General features: G+C 37.5%; 1 protein-coding gene across 3 annotated transcripts in view; it reads right to left on the reverse strand.

The window, feature by feature from the left end:
- The window catches only part of NKAIN3 (sodium/potassium transporting ATPase interacting 3), a 622,933-nt gene that overhangs the window by 596,204 nt on the left and 4,697 nt on the right, over positions 1 to 22,032 (reverse strand). The window lies entirely within an intron of this gene.

A 22,032-nucleotide genomic window follows, 5' to 3' on the forward strand; every position in this document is an offset into this window, starting at 1 on the left:
TAATAAAGATTTTTTTTTAATTTTAGTAAATAAAAATAAATAATCTAGATTTCAATAAGTCAACCACTTAACACTTTCTAAACTAGTGGGTTTAAGAGTCTTCTCAGCGGTAAAACCACTTTCCCAAATAAAGTCTTAGTTAGACGTCAGTATTTTATAAAACATAGAATCTTAACTGCTCTGCTGAAAATGTTCATAGCCTCTATGTCTTACAGAATAAAATCAAGAGTGGAGTCCAGGGCTCCTTGATTGGGATTCCCTTATCACGTCCCTCTGAGGGGCCAAGAGGCACTAAGACTCCCATCAAGAAATTTTAGCATATTTGTGAAGGAACATATTGGTGCAATAGCATTTTTTTTAATGCTCACACCTATTATTCCCTCTAGTGGAGGAGATATGGTAGATTGTTTTTGTACTAGAAAACTCCATTGCTTATTGATAATTCTTTCTTTCAGTTATCATTGCATTCCATGTGGCTTGACCTGCTACTTTGTTCACAATAATATTGTGCATGAATTATTTATGCATGACCATATTAATCAGTCATCTTATCCAAATTGGTTGACACTGAGCCACCATCCTGCACACCTTGTACCAGTACAACTTTCTTCTGGAAGCCTCCCTTCGTGCCTTGCTCTTAACCTGTGCTGGATGCCTATTCACAGCCACCGAGTTAAGTTCTGTATTAGAGAACATTGCATTGACATTATCTATTTACTTAATTGTCTCCAGTCACAAGAATATAAATTCCTTGGGATAAGGATGAATTTTTTTAAAGATTTTTATTTATTTATTTGACAGAGAGAGATCACAAGCAGGCAGAGTCAGGCAGAGAGAGAAGGAGGAGAAGCAGGCTCCTTGCTGAGCAGAGACTGATGGGGGGCTCGATCCCAGGACCCTGGGATCATGGCCTAAGCCAAAGGCAGAGGCTTTAACCCACTGAGCCACCCAGGCACCCCAGGATGATTTATTTTATATAAAGTTTTATTTATTTAAGTTATCTCTGCACCCAACATGGGGCTCAAACTCACAAAGCTGAGATCAAGAGTTGCATACTCTTCTAACTGAGCCAGCCAGGCTCTGATTTTTAATTCTTCTCATAGACAGTCATACATTAATGGAAAATAGTAAACAAAAATTATTCCAAATATTTTCTTAGGTCATGTTAATAGTAACCACAATCTTACTATAAACCTCAGCCAAAAACACCCTGACATAAAACAATTACTCATGTTATAATCCTCTGTGCTTCAGACATTTACTGTAACTAACTATGCTTTTTTTTTAATTTAATTTTTTAAAAAAAAATTTTCAGTGCTCCAAAATTCATTGTTTATGCACCTAACCCAGTGCTCCATGCAATACATGCCCTCCTTAATACCCACCACCAGGCTCCCCAAAACCCCCACCACTCCCTTCCAAAACCCTCAGTTTGTTTCTCAGAGTCCACAGTCTCTCATGGTTCGTCTCCCCCTCCAATTTCCCCCAACTCACTTCTCCTCCCCACATTCTAATGTCCTACGTGCTATTCCTTATGCTCCATAAGTGAAACCACATGATAATTGACTCTCTCTGCTTGACTTATTTCACTCAACATAATCCCATCCATGTTGATACAAAAGTTGGGTATTCATCCTTTCTGATGGAGGCATAATACTCCTTTGTATATATGGACCATATCTTCTTTATCCATTCGTCCATTGAAAGGCATCTTGGTTCTTCCCACAGTTTGGTGACCGTGGCCATTGCTGCTATGAACATTAGGGTACAGATGGCCGTTCTTTTCACTACATCTGTACCTTGGGGTCAATACCCAGTAGTGCAATGGCAGGGTCATAGGGAAGCTCTATTTTTAATTTCTTGAGGAATCTCCACACTGTTTTCCAAAGTGGCTGCACCAACTTGCATTCCCACCAACAGTGTAAGAGAGTTCCCCTTTCTCCACATCCTCTCCAACACCTGTTGTTTACTGTCTTGTTGATTTTGGCCATTCTAACTGGTGTAAGGTGGTATCTCAACGTGTTTTTGATTTGAATCTCCCGGATGGCTAACAATGATGAACATTTTTTCATGTGTCTGTTAGCAATTTGTATGTCTTGTTTGAGGAAGTGTCTGTTCATGTCTTCTGCCCATTTTTTGACATGATTATCCATTTTGTGTGTGTTGAGTTTGAGGAGTTCTTTACAGATCTTGAATATCAGCCCTTTGTCTGTAGTGTCATTTGTGAATACCTTATCCCATTCCATGGGTTGTCTCTTTGTTTTCTTGACTGTATCCTTTGCTGTGCAGAAGCTTTTGATCTTGAAGAAGTCCCAAAAGTTCATTTTTGCTTTTGTTTCCTTTGCTTCTGGGGACATGTCTTGAAAGAAGCTGTTGTGACTGAAGTCGAAGAGGTTACTGCCTATGTTCTCCTATAGGATTTTGATAGATTCCTGCCTCATGTTGAGGTCCTTTATCCATTTTGAGTTTATCTTTGTGTATGGTGTAAGATAATGGTTGAATTTCATTCTTCTACACACAGCTGCCCAATTTTCCCAGCAACCATTTATTGAAGAGACTGTCTTTTTTCCACTGTATATTTTTTCCCGCTTTGTCAAAGATTATTTGACCATAGAGTTGAGGGTCCATATCTGGGCTCTCTACTCTGTTCCACTGGTCTATGTTTTAATTAAACTATGTTTTATCATTACACAACCCCAGTCCTTGAGGGGGAAGTTATGTCTGCCCTATTCAGCCATCTGACACGGTGCAGAGCACATGGGTAGCCCTCAGTAATTATACCTGAATAAAGTCATGAATAAATCAATAGATGATTGGGAGAATGAATGAATGGAATGGCTTCTGAAATTTGGTTGATATCTACCAAATCGCACTTGCTGTTGTGATTTCATAGATGAAGCTCTAAAAAGCCTCACAGATAGTCTTTTTGTTAGAAATGAGTTAATTTTAAATGCTACAAGTATATCAAATGGGAATAATAATGTACAAAAGTAAACTGGCACTTTGGAATAATACATAACATTATAAAATATATTATGAACCTTTCAAACTCCCTTTTTTCTACATGAAGTTAATAGAAGGTAGAAAACAAATGTAAGATAGGAAAGGCAGAAAAAAGGACAAAGAGAAAGCAGAACAGTTGAAGAAAGAAGAGAAGGAGGAGAGAGGGAAAGAAAGAATGAGCTCCTTTTGAAGTAAAGGAGAACTCAATTTAGATCAGTTTTGTGGGGCATGGAATATCCTGAGAAATATGTCCCCAGGGTGCTGTTAATTTTCACTATGGTTATATATGATAATGCAGGAATTACACTGCATATCTGAATCCACAGACTTCCAGATACTTGAAATCTTAAGCCAAACTGATTGGGAAGGCAGTAAGCAATATTAAAAGTTTGGAATTGTTTCAAATTTCCTTGTACCTTCAAATTTAAAGCCACCTAATTACAGTTTTGATGCCACATACTGAAGTGTGTCCTGAAAATGCAACCAAAGAAGTTTCAGCAATGCAGAGCTTCCCAGAAGAATGTAAAATTTAAGTGTCAATAAAAAAAGAAGGGAACTGACTCAATGACATCATTAAAATATAAAATATGCTTTATATCACATTTAAGTGAAATCACATAATTAAAATTTATAATTTTAAAAATAAACAAATGTCAAAAATGTTTGCTTTTGCAAGTGGAATGTACCTACTAAATGCATATAAACATTTACTGAAAGATTCTTGTTTTATCTTTCTTCCTCAATAATGGCTGCATGATGGTAATTTTTATGTGTCAATTTGACCGGGCTAAGAGATCCCTGGATAGTTAATAAAACATTATTTCTCTACAGGCTAAAATCCCTGATGAACACGGATGCAAAAGTTCTCAATAAAATACTAGCAAACAAATTCAGCAGCACATTAAAAGGATCATTCACCATGATCAAATAGGATTTATCCCTGAGATGCAAGGATGTTTCAAAACATGCAAATCAATCAACGTGAAAAACCACATTAGTAGAATGAAGGAAAAGAATCCAGTGATCATTTCAATAGATCCAGAGAAAGCATTTGACAAAATTCAATATTCATTTATGATAAAAACTCTTAACAAATTAGTCAAAGAAGGAATATATCTTAACATCATAAAGCCGATACACGACAAGCCCACAACTAACATCATTCTTAATGGTAAAAAGTTGAAAGTTTTCCATTTTGGACCAGGAACCAAAAAAGGCTGCCCATTCTCACCAATCCTATTCAACATAATACTGGAAGTCCTAGCTAGAAGATTCAGGCAAGAAGAAGAAATAAGATATCAGAATTGAAAAGAGAGAAGTAAATTTAACTCTATTTGCAATTGATATAATTTTATATAGAGAAAATCCCTAAGAGTCAATGAAAAAACTATTAGATCTAATCAAGGAATTCAGTAAAGTTGCAAGATACAAATTAATGTATAAAAATCAGTAGTATTTTTATACACTAATAATAAATTCTCTGAAAAACAAATAAATCAATCTCATTTACAGTAGCATCAAATACAATAAAATACTTGAGAATAAATGCAATAAGGGGGTTAAAAACCTGTATTCTGAAAAAAATTGATGAAAAATTGAAAAAGACATGATAAAAATGGAAAGGCATCCTGTATTCATGGACTGAAAAAATTGATATTGTTACAATATTAATACTACCAAAAGTCATCTATAGTTTCAATGCAATCCCTATCAAGATTCCAAGAGCATTTTTTACAGAAGTAGAAAAAAAACACTACTAAAATTTATGTGGAACCACAAAGACCCTGAATACCCAAAGAAATCCTAAGAAAGAGAAGCAAAGTTGGAGTCATAACTTTCTGATTTCGTGCTATACTATAAAGGTACAGTTATCAAAACAGTATGGTACTGGCATGAAAACAACCACATCAACAGAACAGAATCAAGAGCACAGAAATAAACCCAAGTATATATGGTCCACTAGGTTTGACAAGGGAGGAAAATACTAAATGGAGAGAAGAGAGCTTCTTCAATAAATGGATATTCACTTAAAAAAAATTAAACTAGACCCCATCTTATGCCATTCACAAAAATTAACTAGAAATGGATTAAAGACCTAAATATAAGACCCGAAACCATGAAACTCCTAGAAGAAAACACAGAAATAAAGTTCCTTGATATGAGTTTTGGTAATGATTTTGGAAATAGGACACCGAAAGCACATGCAACAAAATAAAAAATAAATAAATGGGAGTGATCAAACTAAAAAGCTTCCATATACCCCCCTCCAAAAAAGTCATTAGCAAAGTGAAAAGACAATCAATAGAATGTGAAAAAAATATTTACAAATCATATAGCTGATAAGGGATTAATATCCAAAATATATAAGATTGTATACATACAACTCAACAGCAAAAAAAACAGAAAAACAATAAAAACAAAACCTCAAATAATCCGACTAAAAATGGACAAAGGACTTGAATACATATTTCTCCAAAGATAATGTAAGAAAGAGGCCAAAGTACATGAAAAGATGCTCAACATCCCTAGTCATTTGGGAAATACAAATTAAAATCACAATGAAATTTCATCTCACACCTGTTAGAATGCCCATCAGCAAAAATATAAGAGATAACAAATGCTGGCATCGATGTGGAGAAGAGGGAACACCTGTGCACTGTTGGAGGGATTGTAAATTGGTACAGCCACTATAGAAAACAATATGGAGGATCCTCAGAAAGTTAAAAAAAGAAAAAGAAAAAAGACTATCATGTGAGCCAGCAATTCCACTTCTGGGAATATAGGCAAAGGAAATGACAACACTAACTGGAAAAGATATCTGTACCCCCATGCTCATAGCAGCATATTCACAACAACTAAGGCATGGAAACAACCTAAATGTTCACTGGTGGATGAATGGATAAAGAAGTTGTGATAAATATATGAATATTATTCTATAAAAAATAAGGAAATTCTACATATTATAACAACATGGATAGACCTTGAAGGCATTATGCTAAGTAAGATAAGTCAGACATAAAATATCATATGATCTCACTTCTGTGTGGAATCTTTAAAAAAAAAAAAAAAAAAAAAAAACTCTCCTGGAAAAAGAAATCAGTTACTGGAGGTAGGGGTCAGGCATGGTGGCCAGAGTAGGGACTGGAGGAAGTGGGCAAAAATGGTACAGACTTCCAGTTATACGTAAGTACTAGAGATTCGAGGTACAACATGATGACTTCATCCTTTTAATTTGGGGTCGGCTATCTGATATCTAAGGAAGTTGTTATGAGAGTATATCCTAAGATTTCTAATCACAAGGAATTTTTTTTTCTTTTTTCTCTTTTCTTTTTTCTTTTTTCATTGTATCTATATGACATGATGGATGTTAGTTGAACCTACTTAATAACCATTTCCCACATATGTGAATCAAACCCATCATGCTGTATACCTTAAACTTATACAAGCTATGTGTTTCAATTATTTCTCAACAAAAGTAGGGGGAACATCCACATTATACCTAGAAGTGCCTGTGGGGGTGTCTTTGGGAAAAGATTAGCATTGGAATCAGTAAAGTAAATCACCCTGACCGTTTATTGAAGAGACTGTCTTTTTTCCACTGTATATTTTTTCCCACTTTGTCAAAGATTATTTGACCATAGAGTTGAGGGTCCATGTCTGGGCTCTCTACTCTGTTCCATTGATCTATGTGTCTATTTTTATGCCAGTACCATGCTATCTTGATGATCACAGCTTTATAGTAAAGCTTGAAATCAGGTAATGTGATGCTGCCAGTTTTGTTTTTCTTTTTCAACATTTCCTTTTAATTTGGGGTCTCTTCTGCTTCCATACAAATTTTAGGATTATTTTCTCCAGCTCTTTGAAAATACCGGCAGAATTTTGATCGGAATGGCATTAAAAGTATAGATTGCTCTAGGCAGTATAGACATTTTAACAATGTTTATTCTTCCAAACCAAGAGCATGGAATGGTCTTCCATTTTTTGTGTCTTCTTCGATTTCTTTCATGAGTGTTCTGTAGTTCCTCAAGTACAGATCCTTTACCTCTTTGGTTAGGTTTATTCCCAGGTATCTTATGGTTTTTGGTCCTATAGTAAATGGAATCATTTCTCTAATTTCCCTTTGTGTGTTTTCATTGTTAGTGTATAAGAAAGCAACCGATTTCTGTACATTGACTTTGTATCCTGCCACATTACTGAATTGCTGTATGAGTTCTAGTAGTTTGGGGGTGGAGTCTTTTGGGTTTTCCATATAAAATATCATGTCATCTGTGAAGAGAGAGAGTTTGACTTCTGCATGGCCAATTTGGATACCTTTTATTTCCCTTTGTTGTGTTATTGCTGTTGCTAGGACTTCTAATACTATGTTGAACAAGAGTGGTGAGAGTGGACATCCTTGTCGTGTTCCTAATCTCAATGGGAAGTCTGTAAGCTTTTTCCCATTGAGGATGATATTTGCTCTGGGTTTTTCATAGATAGATTTTATGAAGTTTAGGAATGTTCCCTCTAGCCCTATACTTTGAAACGTTTTAATCAGGAACGGATGCTGGATTTTTTCAAATGCTTTTTCTGCATCAATTGAGAGGACCATGTGGTTCTCTTATTGATTTGTTCTATCACATTGATTGATTTGTCAATGCTGAAACATCCTTGCAACTCAGGGAAACCTACCTGGTCATGGTAGATAATCTTTTTAATGTGCTGTTTGATCTTATTTACTAGGATCTTGTTGAGAATCTTAGCATCCATATTCAACAGAAATTCTCCTTTTGGGTGGGATCTTTGCTTGAGGAGAATAGGTGTTATTTCTTCTTGAAAGTTTGGTAGAATTCCCCAGGGAATCCATCAGGTCCTGGGCTCTTGTTTTTTTGTTTTTTTTTTTTAAAGATTTATTTATTTATTTATTTGACAGAGATAGATCACAAGTAGACAGAGAGGCAGGCAGAAAGAGAGGAAGGGAAGCAGGCTCCCCGCCAAGCAGAGAGCCCGATGTGGGACTCGATCCCAGGACCCTGAGATCATGACCTGAGCCGAAGGCAATGGCTTAACCCACTGAGCCACCCAGGCGCCCCAGGTCCTGGGCTCTTGTTTTTTGGGAGGTTTTTGATCACTGCTTCAATCTCATTACTGGATATCAGTCTATTCAGGTTGTCAATTTCTTCCTGGTTCAATTTTGGAAGTTTATAGTTTTCTTTTTTTTTTTTTTTTTAAAGATTTTATTTATTTATTTGTCAGAGAGAGAGCGAGCGAGAGCGAACACAGGCAGACAGAGTGGAAGGCAGAGTCAGAGGGAGAAGCAGGCTCCCTGCGGAGCAAGGAGCCCGATGTGGGACTCGATCCCAGGACGCTGGGATCATGACCTGAGCCGAAGGCAGCTGCTTAACCAACTGAGCCACCCAGGCGTCCCTGGAAGTTTATAGTTTTCCAGGAAAGCATCCATTTCATCTAGGTTGCTTAGCTTATTGGCATATAACTGTTCATAAGAACTTCTGATGATTGTTTCTATTTCCTTGGTTTTAGTTGTGATCTCTCCTTTTTCATTCATAATTTTGTTATTTTGGGCCTCCTCTCTTTTCTTTTGGATTAGTTTGGCCAATGGTTTATCAATCTTATTGATTCTTTCAAAAAACCAGCTTCTAGTTTCATTGATACGTTCTACTCTATCTCTAGTTTCTATCCTATTGATCTCTGCTCTAATCTTGATTATTTCCCTTCTTGTGTGTGGAGTTGGCTTAATTTGTTGTTGATTCTCCGGTTCTTTAAGGTGTAGAGACAGCTGGTGTATTCTGGATTTTTCAATTTTTTTGAGGGAGGCTTGGATGGCTATGTATTTCCTCCTTAAGACCACCTTTGCTGTATCCCATAGATTTTGGATGGAAGTGGCTGGGAAAATTGGACAGCTATATTTAGAAGAATGAAACTCGACCACTCTCTTACCCAGTACACAAAGATAAACTCGAAATGGATAAAAAACCTCAACGTGAGACAGGAATCCATCAGAATCCTAGAGGAGAACATAGGCAATAACCTCTTCGATATCAGCCACAGCAACTTCTTTCAAGGTATGTCTCCAAAGGCAAAAGAAACAAAAGCCAAAATGAACTTTTGGGACTTCATCGAGATCAAAACCTTCTGCACAGCAAAGGAAACAGTCAACAAAACAAAGAGACAACCCATGGAATGGGAGAAGATATTTGCAAATGACAGTACAGACAAAAGGCTGATATCCAGGATCTAGAAAGAACTTCTCAAATTCAACACACACAAAACAGATAATCATGTCAAAAAATGGGCAGAAGACACGAACAGACACTTCCCCAATGAAGACATACAAATGGCTATTAGACACATGAAAAAATGTTCATCATCACTAGCCATCAGGGAGATTCAAATTAAAACCACATTGAGATATCACCTTACACCAAAATTAGCCAAAATTAGCAAGATAGGAAACAACATGTGTTGGAGAGGATGTGGAGAAAGGGGAACCCTCTTACACTGTTGGTGGGAATGCAAGTTGGTGCAGCCACTTTGGAAAACAGTGTGGAGATTCCTCAAGAAATTAAAAATAGCGCTTCCCTATGACCCTGCCATTGCACTACCCCAAAGATACAGATGTAGTGAAAAGAAAAGCTATCTGTACCCAAATGTTCATAGCAGCAATGGCCACGGTCACCAAACTGTGGAAAGAACCAAGATGCCCTTCAACAGACGAATGGATAAGGAAGATGTGATCTATAGACACTATGGAATATTATGCCTCCATCAAAAAGGATGAATATTCAACTTTTGTGTCAACATGGATGGGACTGGAAGAGATTATGCTGAGTGAAATAAGTCAAACAGAGAGAGTTAGTTATCATATGATTTATCTTATTTGTGGAGCCTAAGAAATAACACAGAGGACATGGGGAGATGGAGAGGAGAAGGGAGTTGAGGGAAATTGGAGAGGGAGATGAACCATGAGAGACTATGAACTCTGAAAAACAATCTGAGGGTATTGAAGGGGCAGGGGATGGGAAGTTGGGGAAGCCTGGTGGTGGGTATAATGGAGGGCACGTATTGCATGGAGCACTGGGTGTGGTGCATAAACAATGAATTCTGTTACACTGAAAAGAAATTAAATTAAAAAAAATTAAATCACCCTCAGGAATGAATGCTGGTGGGTATTGAGCAAGTCTGTTGAAGGCCAAGTAAAGCAAATGGGCAGAAGGGAGAACTTGCTCTCTTAGCATTGGGACATCCATCTTCTCCTGCCTTTGGATATCAGCCCTTGTGGTTCTGAAGACTTCAGACTCAGACTGAATTATATCACCAGGTTTCCTGGTCTTCCAACTTGCAGATGGCAGATGGTGGGACTTCTCAGCCTCCATTACCACATAAACCAATTTCTATAATAAATCGTGTGTACTTAATATATACACCTATCTATCACAATTAAGGGAAATGACAAATATAAGCTGCATCTATCTTTTTAGAAATAAGTAGCCCCGATCTACTCTATTCTTCAAATCTTCATAGAGATATTTTCCAAAACCTCCTTCCACAGCTTCACAACACACATTGTTCAGACAAAAGTGTTTAAAGAATTTGATCATGCCTGCCATTTTGCCTGAGAGTAATTATAGAGCAGTCACTGCTGTGGCTTTACACACACACACACACACATCTATAGCAAATGGAGTAGTAGAAAGAAATGTGCATTTACTCTCAAAGTCCGGGTGATAATTTTAAACAATGATTCGAGAAGTAGACAGTTAATTGATCACTTACACACCTAAATTAACATCAAACTTGTTTTCTGTAATGGTACCATTTATGCACCTGTTTTTATCTGCCATGTGCTGCCATAAGGTACGAGTTTCTGATGTCACTTTTCTCTTTTATCAAGGAAGTGACCACGCTGGATAAAGTCACATGGCTCCTCTCTCAGCCATATGGATGGAAAAGGCCAGATCATAAAACACTGTTCCAGGTGGCCTCTGAAAGTCTCCATAAGAGTGTCACATCCACAAAAATACAACAGAGGAGAGAATTCATGGGGTGACAGCAGCAGACGGTGGTCACAGGAGCAGTAGCATAGGCACTGTCATGTTGCAATTTTATCATCACAATGTATAGCTGAACAGATCAAGCTGCAGCTGGGATTTGCAGAGTGAGGTGGGTCTGTGATGACACTTGGTGTATAAACTTCCGCGTCTGCATTTCTCATGGTGGTCAAAGACTGATGCAAAAAGCACAGGCCAAGGATGTAACTAAATACAGTGCTAAGTTATTGCATCTTATTACACGAACAGGCCCAAGCCAATAATATGTGTGGGATCAGTTGTCCGACTTAGGAACCACCAAGAAAGCTCAGGAACCCCATGGGTAAGGAGCAACATGGGGCACCTTTGGAAAGGTCATCTTTAATAAGCAATCTTGCTATACTATTGTCTTCCATTCTTTCTGTTTCTAAGAAAAAAAAGATATTGAAGTCTATGAGTTAAAGTCTTACTGGCAACCAATGAGAAGCTGAAGATGATATATGTACTGTGAACTGACTCTGTGAACACTGGCTCAGTAACTAGGGTGAGTCAGAATATGCACAGTAGGACTAGGATTCCAGGGATGCAGAAAACGGCTGTGGGGGTGGGGGGTGGGGGTATTTTCCTTTCAACGTTCTGAAATAGCATCTTGTTATTCCAACAATCTACCATTAAGCTAAGTAATCTGAATTCCTTCATTTTTCCTTCTGAACTGTTTCCGAATTAGCATTCCCTTTAAAATTGACTGTACATTTCTCAAAGTACTTCACTACGAAAACATGAAACTATCACATTCTTTTCTTTAAACATATCTGATAAATGCCAACAGGAGTGGATGGCTACATATCATGTCTGTATTTGTGCATTCCAATATTCGATGGTCATTCCTCTTTTGTTCGTAGCTTATTACTGTTAAGATCGTTATCTCCAGAACCTTCTTGCAGATTGTGCTTGTTGCATAGAACGGACTTTATACATGAATATGTAGTTTATTTAGTCCACCAAAAGCACCACTTCCCCTGTGCATGAATGTAATAGAAGAAAATAAGTCTGATTATCAGACACTCCCAGAAATGTTCAATGATTTTAGTCCTTAGGCTTACATAGATAAAGCTGATAAAATTTGCCATGATTTACTGCACTATCATTTAACTCACATTTAGTTCAATCTGGACAACATCCTTCTAATGTCATCTGACTCTGCTGCTATCTTGGGGTAAATTATATCACATTAAATGTTGTTCTTACAGCGTTAATCCTACCACCTAGTTGTGATTGCCCCTATGAGGTCAACCTCCAGGGCTCCAGACCTCCCTGAAGAAAATCATGGCTACGCGGCAGCTAACCATCCATTACCACAAATCTGATGCCTGCGGGATAAGTGTTCTCCACTGCTTTTCCTTTCGCTTTGAGTCACAGAAAGCACATAGGCATGGCAGGTGTTGCCTGACTCAAATCTAAATTTCAGATTACCTCGTAATTAAATATAATGAAAAATACAGAGTAACCAAAGAAGTGTATTGCTTTTTAGAAAAGAGCTTTAACTACCATTCCCTATGGGCATTTCAAACTTTCCTTGGTAGAATGGCCATTAATCAACATTTCAAATGTTTTAATTGAATCAAATTTTATAATGACTAAAAATATAATAAATACAGGGGTGCCTGTGTGGCTCCATCGTTAAGCGTCTGCCTTTGGTTCAGGTCATGATCCCAGGGTCCTAGAATTGAGCCCCACATGGGCTCCCTGCTCAGCAGAAAGCCTTCTTCTCCCTCTCCCACTCCCTGTGCTTGTGTTCTCTCTCTCATGGTCTCTCTCTCCCTCTTTCTCTCTGTCAAATAAATTTTTTAAATCTTTAAATAAATAAATAAATATTAAATATAAAGTTCAGATGTCTGAAAATTTTTAAAAATAATTATCTCATCAGTTTTGATATGTTCCTCTAAAATAGGAGAATCATATTATTTCCTCAATATAATAGGACAAAAACAAAGCATCTTAAATTTGGCCCCATTCATATTTTTTTCAACTATCAAGTGGGTTTGTCATCGAAAAGTATATGAAGGAAATCGGCATTCTGTACTTTGTATTGTGTCAAAAGAAAATCAAACTACCACTTCTATCTTTAAAAAACTCCCCCAAACCTCTGCCCTCCAATAAAAATATAATCAGTGGAGAAGGAGTTAAAAAGTATGTATACAGATACTTTAGGACTAGTCAAACAAACATATTAAAAATAGATGAGCAATGTTCCTTTGCGTGATGTAGTCCATGAAATGTTACAAAACGTTAAGTCTCCTACTTGTGAAATGCGTCAACAGAACCATGTGTGTGAAGGACAGATCCCCGGGGACGACTCCATCTGTATTTCCAACCACAGCTCTCTGTTCAGCTGAAAAGACGGTGAGAGGATCTTTGCAGGCTTCCTAATTGTTCAGAGGCTTCACCTAATGATTCTCTAATTGGCTCTGTATTTAGGACTCTCAGACAGTGGTGTGACTGTAACATTCCCATCTTTGACAGTCATACACTCCAAGGCCAAGAAGTTGTTTCCCATCAAGAGGAAAAAAAAAAAAAAAAAAAAAAAAAAAAAAAATATATATATATATATATATATATATATATATATATATGTCTTAAACTCTCACGGAGAGAAAGGATATTTGGGAGTAGAAGTCTCGATGGTATAAGAAAGTTATATCTGGACAGTGAAAGCATTTCAGAAGCGGTTTATCTGTTGAAGAAAATAGAGCATGCAAAAATTGTGGAGTATCTGGTTGGCAGAACACTTGCATTTCATTCTTTTGTTTTAGGATAAAATGGGGTGCCTCCCGAGGGACTCCAAATATAGTTATCAATCATGAGGAAGCTACCTTCTACTAACAGAAGCAGAAGGGATATAAAAGCTGTTTCAAAGAGTTACAGTGTCTCTTCTTATTACTTAAATCACCTGGATCACATTTTTAAAATTATCTTTCATGTAAAGAAATTGCTTGCTTAAATAATTAGTCTTTCCAGCAGGTTTGGCCTGAGCCCAGAAAAAAATGACTCTTTTAATCCAGTCATAAAGTAACACACATAGAATTTTGCTACCCACATTCCTACATTTCTGATGGCTTAAGCCATATCTTAACAATTTCATATACTCCTTCATTTCTCTGTATTTCAGTTTGCTCATCTGGAAATGGGACTATATTAATTATCTGCCTACAGAGATGTTCAAAGAATGAAACAAGGCAACTGAGGAGCCATAAGATTTTATTCCAATTTGTGACAATGCTTACTTTTCAAAAAATAACTTTTAGTAAGTAAATACAATAAGTATCTTTCAGTGTGTTTTCAAATGAATCTCCTTCCGAGAGCCTCCTTCAGGAACGACATTGAGGATTTTCAGTGTGAGAACAGAAAACTGAAGCCCATCCGAAGCCTAGAAGAACCACATGTGATGCAAGGAGGTATTCTGATCTTTTTGCCATTGATTAGTTGGCATCCCTGTGGAAGGAGCTAATTAGAACCACTAACACAACCAGGTGGCCAAGCTGGGCACTGGAGTAAGTCCTCCAGCACTCATGGGAATTGATTAATACGCACGAGGGAGAAACAGCTTTCCCTTGTAGTGAGAGATTCTAGAGCACAGTCGGTCACCCAGAAATGAAATTCAGGAATTATTATCAATTCTGGATCCTGTAGTCACAAATCAGTTACCAACTACAATGTACAGGGAGGTCTGAGAGCTATTATATGAAAGCAGTTAATATTGGAACTTCTGAAAATAAAAACTCCTCCATTATGTTTAAACAATTTTACAGATGCACTCAAAGCAATAAATAAAACATTTAGGCTAGGAAATATACTTTGTATTCATGCATTAATTAGTTACATTAAGGGCGTATAAATCAGACCCTCCTTGGACAAGAAAACTGGCTTTCTTCTGAGGAAAGCCCCGGCCCCGTAGCATGCTGGTAAATGTTTAATATCTGCCTCTGAGGGGTGGCGGGAGGGCCTGAGTTGTTTTGTTTGTGTATTTTCTTGATGTAAATACTTCCACCATAATAGATTTTTAGTTACCAATATGATCTCACTAGATGCGGAGTTGGAAAGAGAAGGTCAACAGCACCCTGCTCTATAGAATGTTCTATCTTATGGACACAATAGATAGCACAGTTCACGGTACGATGCAGTAAAATAACCAGGAAGGGTTGAGTTTTTAATTTAATTTAAAATGTATACAATTAATTTTTAATGAAGGCTGGGTTTAACAACCGACTCACAGAATTTCTAGAAATGTAACCGCGAACTCTCCCCAGCTGGTACAAGCCAGCTCCAGGACCTCACTCTCTCCACCCGCTCTTCCTCATCCATATAAAAGGGATGTGTATAGAAGAGAAATTAGAAATCAAAGCCCGAGAAATTCAATTTAAACACAGGAGTGCCTGGGTGGCTCAGTCAGTTAAACATCTGCCTTCGGCTCCGGTTGTGACCTGAGGCTCCCAGAATGTGATCTCAGGGTCCTGGGATCAAGTCCACTTGGGACTCCCTGCTCAGCGGGGAGCCTGCTTCTCCCTCTCTGCCCCTTCCCTCTTCTCCTGCTCACTCCCTGTCAAATAAATAAATAAAATCTTTGAGGAAAACAAAAGAAAAAACATAAGGATGACTTTGCTAATAGCAAAAATTTCCATTCTCAGAGATATTTTAGAACCAATAAGAGAGTCTTCAGTGTTGAAGAATCATGCATAGTCCTGCCATGGTGCTAAAGACAGTTCTAGATTAATTTCTTAAGCACCCCACAAATCTAAGATGCACTACCTTTCTTAAACTATCACTTACAAGAGCTCCCTCATCAAGAATTTATATTTTAAATACAAATTGATAAAGAGTTGCCATTAACGAGGATTTTCTATTTCCCGTTATCTTAATTATGCTCACTTATAGCTAGTTATCAGTACAGGAAACATATGAGTGTAGAGTATTCTTCTTTGTACCTTAATTAACCGATTTAACCAATCAACCTCTATCGCCCAGGGCTTCCCACATGCAAGCACTTATTATACTACATATTAATCAATAGCAAAGTAGAGCCAAGTCTCTAATTACTGGAATCGAAAGAAACCGTCAGAAACAGATTTACGACTTATCATCACATCCATTGACCTCATATCTCTTACGAGAATCTGATAGAAAATCCTATTCCAATACCTCTTGTTAATAAAGGAACTGGGCATCTGTAGGAAAGCATTCATAATGCACGTACCCATGAAGAGAGTGGAGAGAAGAAACTCAAACACTTAATTCTACTTTATAATTCTGAAATACAATTAATCAGTTAAACCATTCCAAAGAATACTCCTCTATGCAGAAAAGGAAAAAAAAAAAAAACACCAGAAAAAAAAGAACAAGATCATTAACACTGCCATGATCTTGCCCTGCTTCCCAACCCCTGTTGCCCACTGGCCTTCACTCTTGTATCTCTTTCTCAATAGACAGACGCTTTTCCTCCAAATCAAGGAACTGGGGATTCTCTCACCGGCAGCAAACACAACAATCCACTTGTTCAAAAGTTTCACCTTTCCTATGGCATCAAGTAAGATGCAATGCTTTCACAAGAATTATTTATGCCCATCTTAAAATATCTCTTCTCCAATTCTCTACCTAGACCGTACAATAAAAATGTTCTATCAAAGGGCCTGTGTCCTATTTTATTTGAGTATGCTTGTAAAATGTACCAAATTAAAAATGTAAATGAGTTTGTGTGATGTGTCATTTGCTTGTACTACATTTTAACTGGCATTGTGAATACTAATCATTGATAAAGTGTTATCTTTTAGTCTAATGTTATATTCTGTTGTAAATGCATGAAGATCCACACACTTAATATCAATTAGTGTTAATGGGGACTTAGCAAGCATGAATTTTTGAGGTACCTAAGAAAGAAGGTCCACTCGAAAGAAAGAAGGTCCACTCGAACGTTATCAAGTTTTTGCTAAATAGTCTCCCTAAAACTGACATTTAGAACACCTCCAAAATGATGTTTGAAAAATCTCACTTTTTAATATTAAAATCACCTCCAAGTGTGACATGAGAAGTATTACAAGAAAATCAAAATGAGCAATTAAAAATAATCATTTCCGTTGTCTTTTTCGTCTTCTTGTTGTCTGAACTACCAAAAAGTCCTAAAAAGCTACCCATTAATGAGCTTTCCTTTCGAAACAATTAATATATTTATTCTCCTATTCCATATCACCTCCACAATGACATTAGGCAGCTAACTGTAAAAAATACCAAACTAAAAGGCAGCCAATTCTGCAGCCCCATGTCAGGGCTCCCCTTGAAGCAAGCAGAACACAGCTCAACACAGCGCACAAAGCACACAACCTTAGATTAAGGCTCGGCTCTCTCAAATACATTCTGCTTCCTTTCTTCCTGGACTCTTCCATTGTGCTGGTCATCTGTTGGCTCCATTTTTTTTTTTTTTTCTTCCTAGCACTATTATTGTTTCATTTGGACACTGGGACCTTGGGAGAAAGGAAGGGACATTCTTCTACTTGTTTATCATCTTGCTTTAAAAGCCCTCAAATTCTGTGTTTTCTGTTCTGGCTTTTGTTTTTATCTTTAATAAGTCATTGTTACTAAGTAACAATTGAATCCTGCTATTTTAGGCAAAACATACTTCACCTGATAAAAAAAAACAAATGCTTAAGAAAATGGTCCAAATATACATATATAGATCTGTTCTTTCTTCTGCTCATGTGTGCAAACTCTTGCAAAGAAACTCTGCAAAGTTTATATTAATGTGCATTTTGTCTCTAATACCCAAAGTTCAAGTAATATTGTCAGAATTGCTTATATTGAAAGTATTTGAAAGTCTTCCTTATGTAATCAAGGTAATTGTCCAAATTTTTCCTAGAATCCCAAAATATACATTGTAAAATTTGTAGCAGAATGGTGGAAAAGATGAAGAAAGTAATTTTTGTTTTTAAGTAGAAAGTACTAATGAAGTTCTGGGGAAAGAAAATAATTTATTTCTCAAAATCTTATGATATGGATTACCCTTTTAGGGGAAAACAAAACAAAACAAACAAACTAGGCAAAAGAAAAACCAACATGGAAGTGACCAGAACGAAAATGATTTGATTAAAATTGGGGAAAATTCCAAAAAAAAAAATCAATAGCACTGACATTTTATGAAGAATAAAGTAAGACAAGTATAGACAAATATTTCCATGTTGGAGCACTTACGCTCTCTCTCTTTCTGAGTGATTTCATCCAGGGCTTTAAAGACCAGTGTTGCTCATAAGCCTCAATTCTGAATATTTAGTCCAGTCTTTCCCTCTGAGTTCCAAGCTCATAAACCTTACAGGTACTCGGCCTTAGGTATCAGAATCCCAAAGTGTCTCCAACAGAACCTTCATGCTTCCAGGCAAACACTCCTGCTCCACCTTCACCCCCACAACACCCAATTCTCGCACTCTCAGTGAAAAGCACCAGTTATATTCTGTTATACAAGATGTGTAGATCAGCAAGTCCTAGGCGTCCCACCTCCTAAATCATGTCTCAAGTCCATCCTCTCCCCATCTGTGCTGTTATGACATGTGCCTGACTTGCATTATCTCTTGCTCAGAATAACGAAGAGCATCCTCTCTCCCGTTTCCTCTGGTTTCCCTCTAATCTGTTCTCTACTGAGAAGTGAGGGTATTTTGAAATGTAAGTCAGATGATGGCACGACTTTGTTTAAAATGCTCCAATGGGGGCACCTGCGTGGCTCAGTGGGTTAAGCGGCTGCTTTCAGCTCGAGTCATGATCCTGGAGTCCTTGGATCGAGTCCGGTGTAGGGCTCTCTGCTTGGCGGGGAGCCCCTGCCTGCTGCTGCCCCTGCTTGAACGAACTCTCTCTCTCTCTGACAAACAAATAAATAAAAATTCCTTAAAAAAAAAAAATACAGTGCTCCAATGGCTCCATATTGCTCCTTAAACAAAGTCAGGTGTCAAAGCACGTGGCCAACACCAGCTCACAGCACACAGTCTCTCCCACTGCACCCTAGCCACACTGAACTCCTGTGCACCTAGGAACACACTATGCTCTTTTAAAACTGGCAACTCTGACCATTCGGTTTCCTCTGCTGAGAATGACCAAGAGTCGTCATGTGAAGAGAGGCATGACCGACTCCTGGTCATTCGTTCAGACTCAGCTTCCAGATTCTGGGAAGTCGTCCTGACCACCCCATCTAAGAACACTTTTCATCTCCTTAATGACACGGGACAACATCTGTGAGTACTTAATCTTTGTTTACATATTTATTGACAGCCCTTCAGCCCTCAGATATAATTCACACCAGTATGCCCCCTGCTTAGGGACTCTGAATATTTGTTCAATGTTGTTGATTATTTCAGGTCCAAGAAGCATAGAACAAAGTAAAGAGAGTGTAGACTCGAATCTGAACACTGGTTCCAGCTGTATGGTTCTGGGCATGTTACTCAAACTCTCTTTGCCTTAATTTCTCAATCTCTAAAATGAGTGGTGGTGAGAGCGATATGATTTCATAGACATAAAGTACCTAGAATAATGTCTGGCACATTAAAAAAATTCAATAAAGTTTAGTATTCATCTATGTATTCATTTATTCTCCAAATATATACTGAGTGCTTACCCTTTGTAGGGTAGAGTGAAAGATCCCGTGAGTAAATCAAAGTCTTTGCCCTTTGTGCACTTAAGGTCCATTAAAAGAATTAGCACATACACAAAGAGATAAACGCAAAGAAATATAAGATTAGTGTCCTAAGAAAATAAAAGAATAAAAATAAAAGATTAGTATTCGTTGGCTAAGGCTATCATAATACAAAAGCCACTGAGTGGCTTAAACCCCAGAAATTATGTGGTCTCACAGTTCTGGAGGCTGGATATCTGCAGGCTAGACTAACAGGGTTTTGGCAGGATTGTTTTCTTCTGAGGGTCAGGAGAGAGAATCGGTTCCATGCTTCTGTCCTAGCTCCTGGTGCTTCTCTGGCAAACTTTGGCTTGTAGAAACATTACCTTAACCTCTGCATTCCTCATCATATGGCATTCGTCCTCCGTGCATACCCGTGTCCAAGTTTCCTCTTTATATAAGGACACCAGTCATTCGGATTAGGAGCCCACCCTATTCCAATATGACCTCATCTAACTAAGTACATCAGCAATCATCCTTTTTACAAATAAGATCAGATTCTAAATTACCAGAGATGAAGACTTCAAAATAAAAATTGGGAAGCAGGGGGTGGGGAGGTAGGACACACAAATCAACCTATAACAACACCATAAGAATAGACTATTTCCCAAGCAAATCCAATACTTCGAATGCATACTTAAATAACAAGATAATAAGAAAGCTATAAATGGATCTGGATTTGTTAAAAAAAAATTGCTAATGCAGAATATTTTAAGGATTTCAATGGCAACCATGGTATAACACCAGTCTCGTTACTAAGCATAATTTCATTTCCTTAACTGTTCCTCAGTTTCATAAAATGAACCAGAGTTTTTCCATAAAGAGGAGGAATGGAAACTAAATGATTAAGGATTATATTTCACAGGAGAAAAGAAAGAGCTGATAAAATGAAAAACATATTAAAGCAAAAGTATCAGTATATCTACATAGCAAAATAAATGTATCTCTGCATCCACTGCCAAATATGTCGTCCAGATGAGTGCTACATTTCATAAAACTAAGTTTAAAACATGTTACCAGAAGGACACCATCATCATTCAGACACCTCTCAACACATTTTACCTCAGCATGACTGGGTCACAGGTGGTGATAAGATAGCTTGAATGTGGTATGGAGAGAAAGTTAACTTGGTTTTCCCTGTGAGGGAAAAAAACAACACTAGTTTTCTTTAATGTGAAAGGATGGTCTCTAAAATAAAAACATACAGACTATGAATGTGATCAAAGCTGTGTGTTTTCTATACATTGTCTAAAGGTTTCTGTTACTATAGGTCTGTAAAGCAAAAGTTTCCAATTTTGTTCTGCTGATTATTAATTAGGTCTAAAAGGCATATGGCTGTCACCTTTCCATAAAGTGACGCAATAAATCTCCTCTAATCATACAACAACCAGGGACAAAAGTTCTGTCGAATGTGTCTTCAAGTCTCCTCTGTGATATGAAGAAAATGTCTTAAGCTCTGCGGAAACAATCTCTGCCAACCTAGTAAGTTCAACAGGTCAGTGGGGCCCCTATAAGAAGATGGCTCTGTGGCGTGTGGAGTCAATTTTAGACTTTAAAAAAATGCAATTAAGACTTCTTTAAATGTGGTGACTAAAAATGATTTACTAAAAGCCAATGATCAGGTATTCCTTTTTATTTCTAGATTACACATACATGACCATAGAATACACATTATTTGAAAACAAGGAAAATGAAAAGTATCCTTACAAAAATATATATTTAAAAGTCCTTAGGTGACCCGATGAATCCATTACACAGTGGTGAATGGCTTTTTCAGAAAGGATTGCTTGGCACAGTTTTCTATGGATGCGCATTCAGGCTTCTCAATTCCTCTGTAAATTCATTTAGTAGAATTAAGAACAGGAATGTAAAATCTGGGGCAAATACACAAATTTGCTTAGGGGTAGAAGCATGGGGAAAATGTAAGGATGGGAAATGACCAAGAGAAAGAAAGTAGAAAGACCGAGATTTTTGCAAAGCAAAGCTCACAAATACACAAGCCTAAAAATGAGTTCTCTCCAATTCCTATTCCCAGCCTGATGTTTCACTCCAGAGCAGGGTGTGGAGGAAATGCGAATGAGATAATAAAAACCTTCCCTTGTTTCTTTAACTTTTAGAAAGAGTTAATGTGCCATCTTTTAATGACCTGCATAGTTACCCTTAGTCATTAGCATGCAGATTCTTTTCAGCAAATGTGTTCTCCACATGCCATTCCCCTCTCAACACCCACTCTTATTTACTGCTTCATAACCTCCAACTTCCAACAGTTGGTGGGAGCAGGAAAAAAAAAAAAAAAAAAACATG

The sequence above is a fragment of the Mustela nivalis genome (assembly GCF_964662115.1).
Source record: "Mustela nivalis genome assembly, chromosome: 2".
Classification (NCBI taxonomy): domain Eukaryota; kingdom Metazoa; phylum Chordata; class Mammalia; order Carnivora; family Mustelidae; genus Mustela; species Mustela nivalis.